Here is a 16,644-nt window from a genome sequence, read left to right as displayed (position 1 = left end):
TTGCGCAGGGGAGGTTGTACCATACACGCTAGTTTTCTGGCAAGTTGCCAGCTATCAATCGATTGTGTGAGTGACTTTTCCTGATTTCGGTCTGGGGTTTGCTGAGTTGAGAAGGAAACGCGTTGCCGAAAACTTGGAAATAGAGGCAGGCGCAGCGTGAGTGGTACTGAGTTGTATTGATATTTGGAGACAATGTGGAGTTCCGCTGTATTATGTTGGGCAGGAATAGGCTGTTTGGGGAGCAAAATAACTGATGGTAGTTGAAGTACAGAGAGTATAAAATGTAGGCTGGCAATGGCAAGAAAAGCGTTTGTGAAGAAGAGAAATTTGTTAACATCGAGTATAGATTTAAGTGTCAGGAAGTCGTTCCTGAAAGTATTTGTATGGAGCGTAGCCATGTATGGAAGTGAAACATGGACAAAAAATAGTTTGGACAAGAATAGAATAGAAGCTACAGAAGAATGCTGAAGATTAGATGGGAAGATCACATAACTAATGAGGAGGTACTGAATAGAATTGGGGAGAAGAGGAATTTGTGGCACAACTTGACAAGAAGAAGGGATCGGTTGGTAGGACATGTTCTGAGGCATCAAGGAATCACAAATTTAGCAATGGAGGGCAGTGTGGAGAGTAAAAATCATAGAGGGAGGCCAAGAGATGAATACACTAAGCAGATTCAGAAGGACGTAGGTTTCAGTAAGTACTGGGAGATGAAGAAGCTTGCACAGGATAGAGTAGCATGGAGAGCTGCATCAAACAAGTCTCAGGACTGAAGACCACAACAACAACAACAACAGGAATAGGCGGTTGTCGCTATATCGCAGTCACGTTGGACAGCCGTTTGGAACTGAACATATGGTAGCTGAGCGTTAATTTGCAGATCGTGTTACAGACTGGACCATACGAAGAGTATCGCAGGGTGTGGTCGTTAAGCAGATTTTGATAAATGCCCATTTTATATCCGTCGTAACTGATCTGGTGGCACACCGCCTTCCCATGTCACCTCAGTACTGTTCACTAAGAAGTTTTCCATCACGTGCATTGCTGCTGTGTTACCTGATTGGACTCTCTCTTCGGGAGAATTTCAGCTCCATTTGACTGCCTTAATGTTAGATTATTTCTGTTGTCGTATATTCTCTGTGTCAGTAGAATATTTCCTTTGTCTTATTTGACCTTCCTCTCAGTCTCTTAACACCTGCTCAGGTGTCTGTGTGCTGGCTCGTTGCCTAAATAACGAGTGGCCTCTAGCTTAAAGTGGCATTATCTTCCTCACAGTATCCTGGTAGCTGTCGTATTTGTCACACACTCCTGCGGGGCCAGGCCCTTACGCATCCTCAAGTAAATCTCTTTCTGATTGATTGTTAATTAAATCATTAGATGGTCTGAGATCACCATAGTACAAACTCTTCAAATTCGAAACTCGAATACAGTACACTGTTTCTCACGTAAAGATATAGTTACTTAATACCATCACGATATACGCTACAGTTCGGAGCCATCTAGTAGCAGAGATCTGCAGATAATGTAGACATGAAGATAAATTTCAAGAACAGTTAATAACATTTATAGAGCTGTGGACTGGCGACTCACTGGAGTGCTGTGTGCACAACGACCATAAACGTGAAATTAGAAGGAAGGACCGCATTGGCCGTAATATTGATGGTTTGTTCATAGCAAAATCGATTTTCAATCACATAGTGACAGCCTTGGGAGAGCCAGTGCTGACAAAACTCTACCATCTGGTGAGCAAGATGTATGAGACTGGCGAAATACCCTCAGACTTCAAGAAGAATATAATGATCCCAATCCCAAAGAAAGCAGGTGTTGACAGATGTTAAAATTACCGAACTATCAGTTAAATAAGTCGCAGCTGCAAAATACTAACGCGAATTCTTTACAGACGAATGGAAAAACTGATAGAAGCCGACTTAAGGGAAGATCAGTTTGGATTCCGTAGAAATGTTGGAACACGTGAGGCAATACTGACCCTACGACTTATCTTAGACGATAGATTAAGCAAAGGCAAACCTACGTTTCTAGCATTTGTAGACTTAGAGAAAGCTTTTGACAATCTTGATTGGAATACTCTCTTTCGAATTCTGAAGATGGCAGTGGTGAAATACAGAGAGCGAAAGGCTGTTTAGAATTTGTACAGAAAGCAGATGGCAGTTATAAGAGTCGAGGGGTATGAAAGGGAAGCAGTGGTTGGGAAGGGAGTGAGACATGGTTGTAGCCTATCCCCGATGTTATTCAATCTGTATATTGAGCAAGCAGACAAGAAAACAAAAAAAAAAAAGTTGGAGCAGGTATTAAAATCCATGGAGAAGAAATAAAAACTTTGACGTTCGCCGATGACATTCTAATCCTGTCAGAGACAGCAAAAGACTCGGAAAAGCAGTTGAATGGAATGGACAGTGTCTTGAAAGGAGTCTGTAAGATGAACATCAACAAAAGCAAAACGAGGATAGTGGAATGTAGCCGAATTAAGTCGGGTGTTGCTGAGGGAATTAGATTAGGAAATGAGACACTTAAAGTAGCAAAGGAGTTTTGCTATTTGGGGAGCAAAATAACTGATGATGACCGATGTAGAGAGGATATAAAATGTAGACTGGCAATGGCAAGGAAAGCGTTTCTGAATGAGAGAATTTTGTTAACATCGAGTATAGATTTAAATGTCAGGAGGTCGTTTCTGAAAGTATTTGTATGGAGTGTAGCCATGTATGGAAGTGAAACGTGGACGATAAATAGCTTAGACAAGAAGAGAATAGAAGCTTTCGAAATGTGGTGCTACAGAAGAATGCTGAAGATTAGATGGGTAGATTACATAACTAATGAGGAGGTATTGAATAGAATTGGGGAGAAGAGGAGCTTGTGGCACAACTTGACTAGAAGAAGGGATCGGTTGGTAGGACATGTTCTGAGACATCGAGGGATCACCAATGTAGTATTGGAGCGCAGCGTGGAGGGTAAAAATCGTAGAGGGACACCAAGAGATGAATACACTAACAAGATTCAGAAGGATGTAGGCTGCAGTAGGTACTGGGAGATGAAGAAGCTTGCACAGGATAGAGTAGCATGGAGAGCTGCATCAAACAAGTCTCAGGACTGATGACCACAACAACAACAACAAGTGATCATCTTTAGTGCTGGAAGTTAAAAATTTCACATAGCAATCAGTGAATTAAAAACAAAAGACCACAAATACACATGAGTATCAACCAACTGTTGGAAAGAACATACCTGTGGTGTACAAATTTAACTCTTAGGCACTGGTATCAAGTTATTATCAGTTACCAAAGCTAAGAAACGATCACAATAACTGTAGCCGTTGTTCACATTCACCTATACAGCAGATCTCGGTGTGACTGGATCTTGGAACGCCCTCTGTGTGGTGTGTGTCACGTGAAGACTTAACAATACTTCATTTGGGAAGAAATTACCACAAAATACCAAAGTGCACTTACAAATCATTAATTAAATATTTCAAATTTAAATTTGTACATTAAGAATCGCATACAATAAAGAAAGGAGGAAATGCATATCTTGCCAACAAACGCTGGCGTGTTATTTTCAAACAACGTAAAAAACATGTAAGAATAAAAATCAATTGGTAAAATTATATGGTATCAGATTACAGGACTAGTAAAGAAGAAAAATATACAAATAACATGACATCAAATATAATAGAATTTGTTACAGCACAGTAACCGCCATCTGGCGTAAGGAAGTCGGAGATACAAAGTTCTTAATTTACGTAAAATATTACATTGAAACCAAGTATTGTTAAGTCTTCACGTGATTCACAGCACATAGAGGGCGTTCCAAGACCCTATCACACCGAGGTCTGCTGTATAGGTGAATGTGAACAGCGGCTTCAGTTATTGTGATCGTTTCTTAGCTTTGGTAATTGATAATTACTTGATACCAGTGCCTACCAGTTTAATTTGTACACCAGAGGTATGTTCTTTCCAACAGTTGGTTGATACTCAGGTGTATTTATGGTGTTTTTGTTTTATTCACTGATCTCTATGTGAAATTTTTAACTTAAGCACTGAAGATGATCACTATGTGATTGAAAATCGATTTTGCTATCAATAAACCATTAATATTACGACCAACGCTGACCTTCGTTCTAATTTATAGAGCTTCTAGTAGATGATTGTCTACAACGATTAAATTATTTGGAGGAAGCATACTTCTGTCACCATCTTTACAGTTTTATGCTTATTCTCAACCAGTTTCGATTGCTACAATCGTCTCCAAGTGTAACGTACACTGTTTTTCTCCTTGAAGATGATTGTAACAATCGAAACCGCTAGAGAATAAACATAAAATTTTATATCTGATTGCAGAAAATGTGTCTTCCAAATTAATAACGCTTTTCTTACTGAAAAAGCGTTAACAGTTTTTCCATAAAAATTGGGACGCATTACAATTTTCAGAACTCCCTCGTAATGTTCCCTAGATGAAGTTGTTCCCGATTCGGATCACCGGACGCGGAATACTCGCGAGCACATTGTAATCAGTAGAAAAACTATACGCATTCTACGTGTCTCAGGATGGAATGCTGGATCCCTTAATTCAGTTGTAAGACTAGAGAAATTAAAATGGCAATGGATAAATGCCGTGAAAATTAGTGAAGGGTGGTGGCAGGAAGAACACGACATTAAGTCTGATCAGCATAGATTTATGAGCACAACACCAAATAGAATTAAATTGAAAGTAGGCCTAATAATGAATAAGAACATTCGAACGTGAGTGAGCTACTACGAACAGCATAGCGAACACATTATCGTAATCAAAAAATTCATGGGGCCAAAACCCACCACAGTAGTAGAAGTTAATATGCGAGCTACCTCCGCAGATGATGATGACATTGTACGAATGTATGATAAGATAAAAGAAATTATTCAGATGCTTTCCGTAACCTTGAAACAATAAAATGTGACTAATCTCCTAATAAAAAAATGTGAGTCATAGATAATCTTTCAAAAATTGTCTGTGAATTTAAACTGGTAAATTTTGGACGTCAGCAGTGCTGGGCTTGAAAGATCATACTGAATAAACTGAAAATTCTTACCTCAATGAAGTCACCGAATATAGCATATATATCTGCTCTTATAATGCATTTTTATGGCACAGCCCAGTGCAATACTGGCCGATAGATTTGTCATGTATAAAAGGAAATAAGTGATTTTTCTTTACAATAGTCGGGATGACCATGGATTGGAGAAATTAGTAAATTCTTTAAATTGAGATGAATGATTGTCAAAAGTTAATTTTTATAAAAAAGATTATTATCAAGAGATTTTTTAAACATTTAAACGGGACTTGATATAACAATACTACATATGCGCGAGGCTGCTTTTACCTTATATTATATCGCTCAGGCTCCGCCATCGCTCGCCACGACCGGCCCAGCCAACTTCAATTACACGACTGCTAGCAACTACAACCTCCTACTGCTACACAGTTCCTACTGTATACTACACTGCTCTCTGGTCTGATATTCTCTTACAGCTTACATATCGCAGGCATCACGTGAGCAATCCATCGAAATTACATCTGCTCGAGTGCGCTAGCTATAAATTCCTTAGTCATGGATCTCTTACAAGTTGACAGGCCGAAAAGGTAGTCACATCTAGAAAAATCATTACAACCATCATTCAATACGAGTAATTCCGCCGCTGGGCTTGATAACCGCCTGGATCCGGTTAGGAAATGAGTCCATAAGGTTGCATAGGTATGTCACGTACCGGTAAATCCACTAGCTGAGAATTTGATTGCGTAGGCCCACCAAATTGTGGAAATGTTGGCGTTAGCATTTTACCCGCCGCTCAGACATGTCCCAAATTTCTATGGAGCTCAATCCAGGCGATTTTGCCGGCTAGTTGATATGTAAAAGGATGGATCAGTGTACAGTCAAGTATTCTTCAAGCCCGATCAACTCTGCTGCTGCTGTCTTTATGTGCCTCTGTGGCCAACGACCTCTTGCTAGGTTACATGCTCCAAATGTTTATTTGTGAAAATCCTATCGCAATGTTCTCTCATTAAATGGTTGCGAAGGGAACTTCATTCACTGCTTGCAACAACAATTGGAGTCAGGTTTGGAAGTGATTCTGATTGACAAGCCTTGAAACGCGTCTGCGGCCACTGTCAGTCAGGATTCAATCCCAACCACATTTCTGGCGTCGTGTTACACAACTCCTTGTACATACAATGAACAGTCTATCGCGAACCACCAACAAATCCACCTGTACACACGCGGTGGGGCCATTGGCAAGGCCTAACAAGTCTGCCGCTTTTAGCCCCTCTATCACGTTCTTGTAAGTCACCATGTTTACGTGTAATATCCGCTTATAACATGAATGTCTCAGTGATCCATACTGTTTTGCACTCACGTAAAGGCAGTGCGCACGCCGTTGACCACGTGACCCGATCACTGATTCATCTGTGAAAGCTTAGCTACTCATTTGTGCGTGTGCACTGCGGAGACTAATTTTTTGTCCTGTGAGCTAACAACTACGGCTAATTGGCTCAAATGGCTCTGAGCACTATGGGACTCAACTGCTGTGGTCATAAGACCCCTAGAACATAGAACTACTTAAACCTAACTAACCTAAGGACAGCACACAACACCCAGCCATCACGAGGCAGAGAAAATCCCTGACCCCGCCGGGAATCTAACCCGGGAACCCGGGCGTGGGAAGCGAGAACGCTACCGCACGACCACGAGATGCGGGCTGTGGCTAATTCTTTGTTTAAGAGTCATGAGGGAAGGCTATACACGTGGAAGAGTCCTGGGGACAGTGGAGGGCTTCAGACTGATTAAGTAGTGGTAAGACTGAGTTTTCTTAAACAAATTTTAAACGAACTTCAAGCATGCTGGAGTAGCTGTAAGTCAGCAACTTCTGTTAATCAGTGCAAAGAAAAAGCGGTCCAAATTCAAAATTTTAATTTTTTTATTCACTCGATGACTAGTTTCGGGCCGAGACCCATTTTCAAACCATCCTACAGGGCAGAAAACCAAATTTATACTCATGTATAACACTGGTATTGTAATACTACCGCCCTGTCGGACGTGCGTTAGCTCAATAAAGCCTGTACTGTAATAAGTTCACGGGCTTCACCTTGTAAACAAGGATTTAGTACATAAGTTGACCGCGTGTACCTAATGGAAGCAATTCGGACTTATATTCAGTCAGTAACTACAGTGATACGTCAAGCAAATGTGAAATATAATTACGCACAAGTGGTAGCATGTACAAGCATAATGACGCGTAGTACAGTTTCTTTAACATGACACGAAAAGGAAAAAAAATCCAAAATAATATTTACATTATTTTACATAAATTCAGAAAGAAACATTTATCTAAATGCATAAAGAAAAAAATTATTATAGGTACATTATTGTTACACATGCCCCTGTTTCCAGAAAATTTTCTTAAGTCTAAATTTTATGGGAACACTAAATTTAACAATAATACACTGGTTCTGAATCTTTACGTAAATGTTCAAGAAAATTTACACTACATATTTCCTTCCACTCACTGTATATAGGTTCACACTATTTTAATATGTCAAGATCAATTTCTCGTTATTTACTTAAGTGCCTTTTGCACAGTCCAACTTCCCATTTTAACATTACTAAAATAGCAATTTAATCAATTTTCCCCAAATTTCTTAAAGAAATAATTTAACGTTCTGGAATGCAAACATTTAACTACAAAAACAAATGCATATTTCTTATACTCTATAACATAATTTGTCGCTGCTCGCTTTGAATAGCAGTCCGTTTCTTAACTTATTAATCAAAACACACACACAAAATTTTCAGAAAATTATTTACACATATTTGCTGCCAATTATGTGGATTTGGGCAGTCCATGTCACTTCATATTGTCACATCCTCTGGATTACATTTACTATTTTCCATCGATTATATATCTGCCCTCATTGGTATTTGGCAGTCCTTCATATTCTGGTTCATACACTGCCCATTTTCATTTTTGACAGTTCCATCTGTTATCTGTCTGAAAGCATTTATCCTTTCCTTTCAGTCCTTTCCTCCATACATTTTTATAGTTACAGTACAATTGGTAATCTGAAACTCACATAACTACATTAGTAAACTTTCAATGGTATACAGACATTTACAAAGAATAGTTACATTTGAAACAATTTGGGTTCAGCATAAGATACAGCACAATTACTCGTTTCGGGGAACATACAGTTTCAGATCCACTATATTTCTTACACCTAAAGGTCTTTTGGATTTTGGGTAGATTAGGTAGTAAGCATTTTCTAGTGGAATGTTCTGTATTATATATGGTCCATTATAGATATATTTAAATTTTGAAATTTCATGGTTTAGTTCACTAGACTTTTCTTGGGTTTTTAAAAGAACATAATCTCCAACTTTAAATTTTGAAACTTTTAGATTTTTATCGTGTCTTCTAGATCTAGATTCGGCTTTTTGCTTTGCCCTTTTTATTACCAATTCTTTCTTTTGATTCAATCCCAAACTTGTACAAGGTGGAAACTCTAATTTTTCTTCAATTAAACTTTTACTACTTTTACCTAACAAAATTTCTTCCGGTGGGAACCCTGTAGTTTCATGATGTAATGTGTTCATGACATTCTCAAAATCCGATATGAATCTGCCCCAGGCTCTAATTCAACAAAACAATAATTCATTTTCAGATAACACTGAGCTATAGTAACAATCAAGTAATGCATAATATTAATAATATCTACAAATACAGCATCTTGCCCCTGCTCGTCTCTTTACTAACAAGGCAGTCTTTTATGGTTCATAAAACAGACACTTAAGTCTGGTGGCTTCTTAGGCCTCTGGAGTTCAAAGTCTTTGCTCACTTGAATTCTTCGCAAAATAAACACTGAGTCGTCCGGTGGTTCTTTCTTTCTTTGTTCGGTCTCAACATCTGGATTTTGTTTTGATACCTCGTCATCGTTAGGTACAATATCGTACTTAACTGCATCCCCTTTGATTTCACTGATTTTTTCATACCCTCTTTCAGTAAAAGTATATTCAATTTCTTTTACCCCGAAAAATACATCTTCACTAGAGTCATCACTACTCCCTTCCTCCACATCTGATTCGCTTAAGTACGCTACTTTTGCACAATAGGGAAAGTTAGTATATTCAATTTTGTCTGTATTAGCGTATCTTTCATCATCTGAACTATCGTCAGAATCCGACCATTCCGGATCGCTATCAGGTTCTAACATAAAGGCTTTTCTGAGACAGGCACTAAGTTCTTCCTTGGTATTGTCGTCAGGCTTAGATTTTAATTCAATCTCCTCTTTTGGCGAAACGGCCTCATCATCAGCTTTATTTACATCTACTGTGACTTCATATTTGGTGTAATCCTCGTGGACTTTAATTACTTTCATGTAATCATCTGCCCCTTCTTCACGGTGCCTCTCGGTAGCAACTTGCACTATTGGCGGATTGTTAGCAGAAGTTATTTCTTCATCAATGCTGAGGATTTCATCCTCCAAATCCTTCCTCTCATTAACCTTCCTCTCATCGGCAGCACGCGTACTTTTCGCGGCGCTATTTATTCTCCCTTTTTCAAATTTGGGCCACGTCACTTTATTGACGCCCCTATCATTTCCCTTTCTATCAACTAATTTCTTCGCCTCATACTCCTTCTTAAAATCCTCCCACTCACATTGCTTTAGGCCCTTGTACAGATCGTCGATCTGCACACGCCAATCAGTTACTTCTGCTAATTCATTATCGCCCTTTACCACATTGCGAACACTGCTAACCGCACCTCTCTGAGCACTCACAGTTTCATTTATTGTTTCCTTTGCCACGGAATTATCACTCGTAAAATTTTCATTATCTCTTACGGCTACGTTCGTACCTACTGCTGCCGTATTGCTAATGGCTTCTCTCTGAACAGATGTTCCGCTAGGCTGGGCCGTTGCCCTCTGATGCTCCACTCGCCCGTTAATCTGGAGTATGCTGTGCGGCCGATATGACTCATGCTGGCTCGCACCTGACGCTTGTCTCGCCACTACACGTTGCGTCGTTTCACGCCTGTCTCTAATCTGTCTCATTACACTGCGGTCGGTCCGGTATCTTTTCTTAAATCGGGGCCGGTATGTATTGTCCGCTTCCGTTTGGCCCGCAACATTCGCGGAAATTACTTTCCCGCGCCGTTATTGTTTTGCGCGGTGTACTCTCGACCGCGACCTGGATAACTTCCTCTGCCTCTTCCTCTGCCTCTTCCTCTCTGTATCATACTGACGCGAAACCCATCGCCGTCATTTCTTTCGTCATTATGTCGGTTATTATGGTTGCCAAAACTTTGATAATTGGCACGACTTGCGCGCCAATGGTCTTCGTCTTCGACCCTTTCCAGAAATGCTTGGAAGCTACGATGGTTGCTTCCTACATACCTCTTTGAATCTTCTGGGAGCTTTTTATACAGCTCCCAGATAATTTCTGAATCCGATCTTCTACCTCTTAAGTGTGTCAATTTTCGGTACCAATACTCGCAGAAATCTTTCAAAGAATTCCTGCCCCTGTTATCATGCTGTTTCGCCATGATAAATTCGCGCCATAAATGGTCCTGCTTTTGTTAAGACCAATATTCTTCGGTAAATTTTTGCCTAATTTCTTCGAACGTCATTCGTTCGGTATTTAAATTTATTCCCCAGCGCTTAGCGTCACCTGCTAAGACGCTAATTACTACATTTATCTTTTCCTGATCAGACAAGTGCTCAGGAAATACTCTCTCGCAATTTTTGATGAAGTCTAACGGATGCCACCCGTTATGTTTCTTGGCTGGATCGAAGCGTTCCTCGCCTTCTAACAGCTTCGTAATTGGTGCGCCATTACAGATCACACCAGGCCTATCTTTAATTTTGCTCTCTAGATCGAAAATTTTTCCTTGAATTTTCGTACAATTTTGAACACATCCGGTTACTTTTTCACCTAATTCTTTTTCAGTGTCTTCAACTATCCTTTTCAATTGCGATATTCCGTGTTGACATTCATTTACGATCTCAGTCTTAAGACCGAAAACTTTTTCGTCTACCTTAGTTTCAACCAGAGGTTCTACTTTCTCTTGGATGTTGAGAATTTCAACATCAAATCTACTATTAATGTTTCCAATTTCCTCCTGCATAGTATCCATATTTTTGTTAATAGTATCAATTTCAAATTTCAGAGTATTTACCACAGAACTTAAATTACCTACTTTTTGTTCTACTTGTTCTATTTGTTTACTAATTTTAATTCCCTGTCCTTCAACCTGTGCTTTAATCTGATCACTCTGTGTTTTGAGCTGCTCATCAACGTGTGTTTTGAGCTGCTCATTCTGTGTTTTAAGCTGATTAACCTGATTACTAACTTGTTTTTGAAGTTGCTCATTCTGTGTTTTTATCTGATGGCCCTGTGTTTTGAGCTGCTCGTCAACGTGCGTTTTGAGCTGATTAACCTGATTGCCGACTTGTTTTTGAAGTTGCTCATTCTGTCCTACAATTTGTTTGGTTAATTGTTCAAATAAGTCATTCATGCTTAAAATTTTTACACTGTTTTGTTCTACGGAATCCGTGTGTTCCGGTCCTACTTCATAAGTTTCTTTCGGTTCTTTCTTTATTTGCGGTGAATCAAATATGTCAGTGGATTCGTTCACGTACCCACTATCCTCTACAAAGTCACCCTCTTCTTCCTGTTTTGTCCCTTGCTGTGTTCGAGGCGATCGTGACATTTCAATCTGTTCGTTGACGTGTTCATGGTATTGTATGTACGCCAATTGTCTTCCGCTAACGCCATCTGTTATCTGGCCGCGTAAACTCCTGCTACTACTAGCCGCATTCTCCATTTCGCTTGGCACATCTATCCTGTCCCCGTTCCTGTCCATATTAAATGCCAATTACACCACTACTATACTTGACTCACACTGCAGTTTACTTTGCTAAACTTTATTACTGTTCGTGCCACTGAACATCCACTGTTCGGTCTTTACGTTAGTTTATAACTGACAACAACTGGATGTCCTGTCACCGGGAAGCCACTTGTAACACTACCGCCCTGTCGGACGTGCGTTAGCTCAATAAAGCCTGTACTGTATTAAGTTCACGGGCTTCACCTTGTAAACAAGGATTTAGTACATAAGTTGACCGCGTGTACCTAATGGAAGCAATTCGGACTTATATTCAGTCAGTAACTACAGTGATACGTCAAGCAAATGTGAAATATAATTACGCGTTCGCATGGACAAGAAGTACACACAGTAGATATCGCCAATGATTAATAATACGGTCGCCTGCCTAATTAGGCATTGAGTGAGTTTTTCCCTGTACAAGTGGTAGCATGTACAAGCATAATGACGCGTAGTATTGTTGCGTTTTATAGCAAAATTTAGAACCAGAAAGAATCTACTGAACTAAGGTTTTCTTCTTTTGTACTAATTTGTACGAGCTAAAATTACACAACACCACACAGCAATGATTACTACGAGCTGCACTTTGTATATTGATCAGACTGAAATCGGGCATAGATTACCCTAGAATCAGCAATTTTGAAAACACACATACAATGTCACTATTAAAATTGGAAAAAATACTTATATACTTAGGTTTAATATAGAAATTAATTTTACTGTTCAATTCTGATCAGTACACTTCAAAATGTGCAAGAATAGGCAAGAGAAAAGGGGGGGGGGCCCTAAATCTGTTATGGTTGTTATACTGAAACTAGTAAGTCCTGAAGGTAAATTAACACTCAAAATTATCAACCTATGGATTACTATTCTTTTGTCACGCTTCTGGATTAATTGACTAACATTCTTTCTGTCTCAAATGAATTAAATAACATTGCTAGCTCAATTCAAAATTTATCTTTCAATTTAATCCCACTGTTGTTCTTTACTAACATCTGCGTTAACAAACATGAATTTAAACGTCTTTATAGCATAGATTAGTCTGCAGATGATTTATTACTAACTGTAAACTTTCAATTCGGGATACTCGGGTTGCACAATATGTGGTAAGGACCCTGTCTAGGTCAATGATAAGGATAAGTGATGGCTAAGGCAATTCTGGTAAAAGTCACGTTATTATTGAACAGTCAGAACAGTTTCAACACTGGTCCACACAGATACACTTCTAAAGATGAAATAAATGTTTGACCTGTGCACGTCGGTGCGGCGGATGGCGGGCAGCGAGATAGCGGGCAGCACAGCACACATACAAGCACGGCTAAGGCTCTCACAGTATCGGCACTTTCATTCTTCTTGGCGTCGTAATCTTTCCAGTTTTGTGCCTGAGAATATAGCCATGCCAAGTAGTCGTCGGAATCGGCCCATCCGAGGCTCAATGGAATCCACTTTTCCTAGATAGCCTCCTCGGTACAGTACATGTTCCTCTGACCGATGCCCAACTCTGACTGTTTTACTGAGCCCGTTGTGCCGAATCGCACCAGTGTGCGTTTTCCCGCGCTCGCCTGTATCCACCTTTTCCCGCGCCCCTACAGGTAGGGTATTCACCACAGGTTTTCTACTACACATATCCTAATGCATTACCTACGTATGGACCAAGTGTTTAAATTACAATTTTCACATTTTACAATAGTTTTAACATTAAATACATTTCCTTTTGTTTATCAAATTGCTTGAAATCTAACATAAATAATAACATTCATTTCAAAAGTTGTGTACAGTTTCTTTAACATGACACGAAAAGGAAAAAAAATCCAAAATAATATTTACATTATTTTACATAAATTCAGAAAGAAACATTTATCTAAATGCATAAAGAAAAAAATTATTATAGGTACATTGTTGTTACAGTATTACCAAATTTTGAAGCTTATGCCAAAGTACAGAACATATCGTTTCAAGACTTACGTAACATAGTAGCAAATGGCATATGCGAAGATGCAAAACAGTGTGAAAAATGTGCAACGAACAGTTACAGAGCATACAGATAAATGGCAGTTTACACCTTCTGCTGCCTTAAGGAAACCTCGGGAAGATGGTACTCTATCAGGATATAGGAAAACATTTTATTTATTAAAATGCTCTCCAACCATCAAGAATACAACAGTTAATACAAAAACCGTACAAGTCCACAATAAAATTAATACTTTTTACAATCTTTACAAAACACAGTCAAATACCTAAAATCATTAAACAATAAACCACAGCAACGTCATATACGCCGAATGTTGAAAAGTTGTATGCCATACTGGCACCTAAAAATCATTAAATGTGAACAGCAACGTTGATATTAAAAGATATCAAAGCAATAGGAAATTATAAACCTTCATCAATTCCGACAATTTACAAGCATAGAGGCTTTATAAATTACGTGAAGATAAAGCAGCTTTTTCTAAAATGTCCCACGTACAAAGAGACATGAAACGACAAAGTGGTCAGACGGACACGGTGGCCGAGCGCTTCTTGGCGCTTCAGTGCGAAACCGCGCCACTGCTACGGTCGCAGGTTCGAATCCTGCCTCGGGCATGGATGTGTGTTATGTCCTTAGGTTAGTGAGGTTTAAGTAGTTATAATTTCTAGGGGACTGATGACCACAGATGTTAAGTCCCATACCGCTCAGAGACATTTGAATCATTTGAACATAGTGGACATTTACAAAGTCTCCCCCCATGAACCATGGACCTTGCCGTTGGTGGGGAGGCTTGCGTGCCTCAGCGATACAGATAGCCGTACCGAAGGTGCAACCACAACGGAGGGGTATCTGTTGAGAGGCCAGACAAACGTGTGGTTCCTGAAGAGGGGCAGCAGCCTTTTCAGTAGTTGCTAGGGCGATATTCTGGATGATTGACTGATCTGGCCTTGTAACATTAACCAAACGACCTTGCTGTGCTGGTACTGCGAACGGCTGAAAGCAAGGGGAAACTAAGGCCGTAATTTTTCCAGAGGGCATGCAGCTTTACTGTATGATTAAATGATGATGGCTTCCTCTTGGGTAAAATATTCCGAACGTAAAATAGTCCCCCATTCGGATCTCCGGGCGGGGACCACTCAAGAGGATATCGTTATCAGGAGAAAGAAAACTGGCGTTCTACGGATCGGAGCGTGGTATGTCAGATCCCTTAATCTGGCAGGTAGTTTAGAAAATTTAAAAAGGGAAATGGATAGGTGAAAGTTAGATATAGTTTTAATCAGTTAAGTTCGGTGGCAGGAGGAAAAAGGGATATGGTCAGGTGACTACAGGGTTATAAACACAAAATCAAATAGGGGTAATGCAGGAGTAGGTTTAATAATGAATAGGAAAATAGGAATGCGGGTAAGCTACTACAAACAGCATAGTGAACGCATTATTGTGGCCAAGATTGATACGAAGCCCACACCTACTACAGTAGTTCAAGTTTATATTCCAAGCAGCCCTGCAAATGACGAAGAAATTGAAGAAATGTATGATGAAATAAAAGAAATTATTCAGATAGTGACGAGTGACGAAAATTTAATAGTCATGGGTGACTGGAATTCGGTAGTAGGAAAAGGGAGAGAAGAAACGTAGTAGGTTAATATGGACTGGGACTAAGAAATGAAAGAGGAAGCCGCCTGGTAAAATGTTGCACAGAGCACAACTTAATCATAGCTAACACTTGGTTCAATAATCATAAAAGAAGGATGTATACATGGAAGAAGCCTGGAGTTACTGACAGGTTTCAGATGGATTATATATTGGTAAGCCAGAGATTTAGGAACCAGGTTTTAAATTGTAAGAGATTTCCAGGGGCAGATGTGGACTCTGACCACAATCTATTGGTTATGACCTGTAGATTGAAACTGAAGAAATTGCAAAATGGTGGAAATGTAAGGAGATGGGACCTGGATAAACTGGAAGAACCAGAGGTTGTACAAAGTTTCAGGGAGAACATAAGGGAACAATTGACAGGAATGGGGGAAAAAATACAGTAGAAGAAGAATAGGTAGCTTTGAGGTATGAAGTAGTGAAGGCAGAAGAGGATCAAGTAGGTAAAAAAACGAGGGCTAGAAGAAATCCTTGGGTAACAGAAGAAACATTTAATTTAATTGAGGAAGGAGAAAATATAAAAATGCAGTAAATGAAGCATGCAAAAAGCATTACAAACGTCTCAAAAATGAGATCGACAAGAAGTTCAAAATGGCTAAGCAGGGATGGCTAGAGGACAAATGTAAGGAGGTAAAGGGTTATCTCACTAGGGGTAAGATGGATACTGCCTACAGGAAAATTAAAGAGACCTTTGGAGATAAGAGAACCACTTGTATGTACATCAAGAGCTCAGATGGAAACCCAGTTCTAAGCAAAGAAGGGAAAGCAGAATGGTGGAAGGAGTATATAGCGGGTCTATACAAGGGCGATGTACTTGAGGACAACATTATGGAAATGGAAGAGGACGTAGATGAAGATGAAATGGGAGATACGATACTGCGTGAAGCGTTTGACAGAGCACTGAAAGACCTGAGTCGAAACAAGGCCCCCGGAGTAGATAACTTTCCATTGGAACTACTGACAGCCTTGGGAGAGCCAGTCCTGAAAAAAACTCTACCATCTGGTGAGCAAGATGTTTGAGACAGGCGAAGTACCCTCAGACTTCAAGAAGAATATAATAATTCCAATCCCAAAGAAAGCAGGTGTTGACAGATGTGA

The sequence above is a fragment of the Schistocerca cancellata genome, chromosome 5 (genome assembly GCF_023864275.1).
Source record: "Schistocerca cancellata isolate TAMUIC-IGC-003103 chromosome 5, iqSchCanc2.1, whole genome shotgun sequence".
Taxonomy (NCBI): domain Eukaryota; kingdom Metazoa; phylum Arthropoda; class Insecta; order Orthoptera; family Acrididae; genus Schistocerca; species Schistocerca cancellata.
This window is presented reverse-complemented; position numbering follows the sequence as displayed.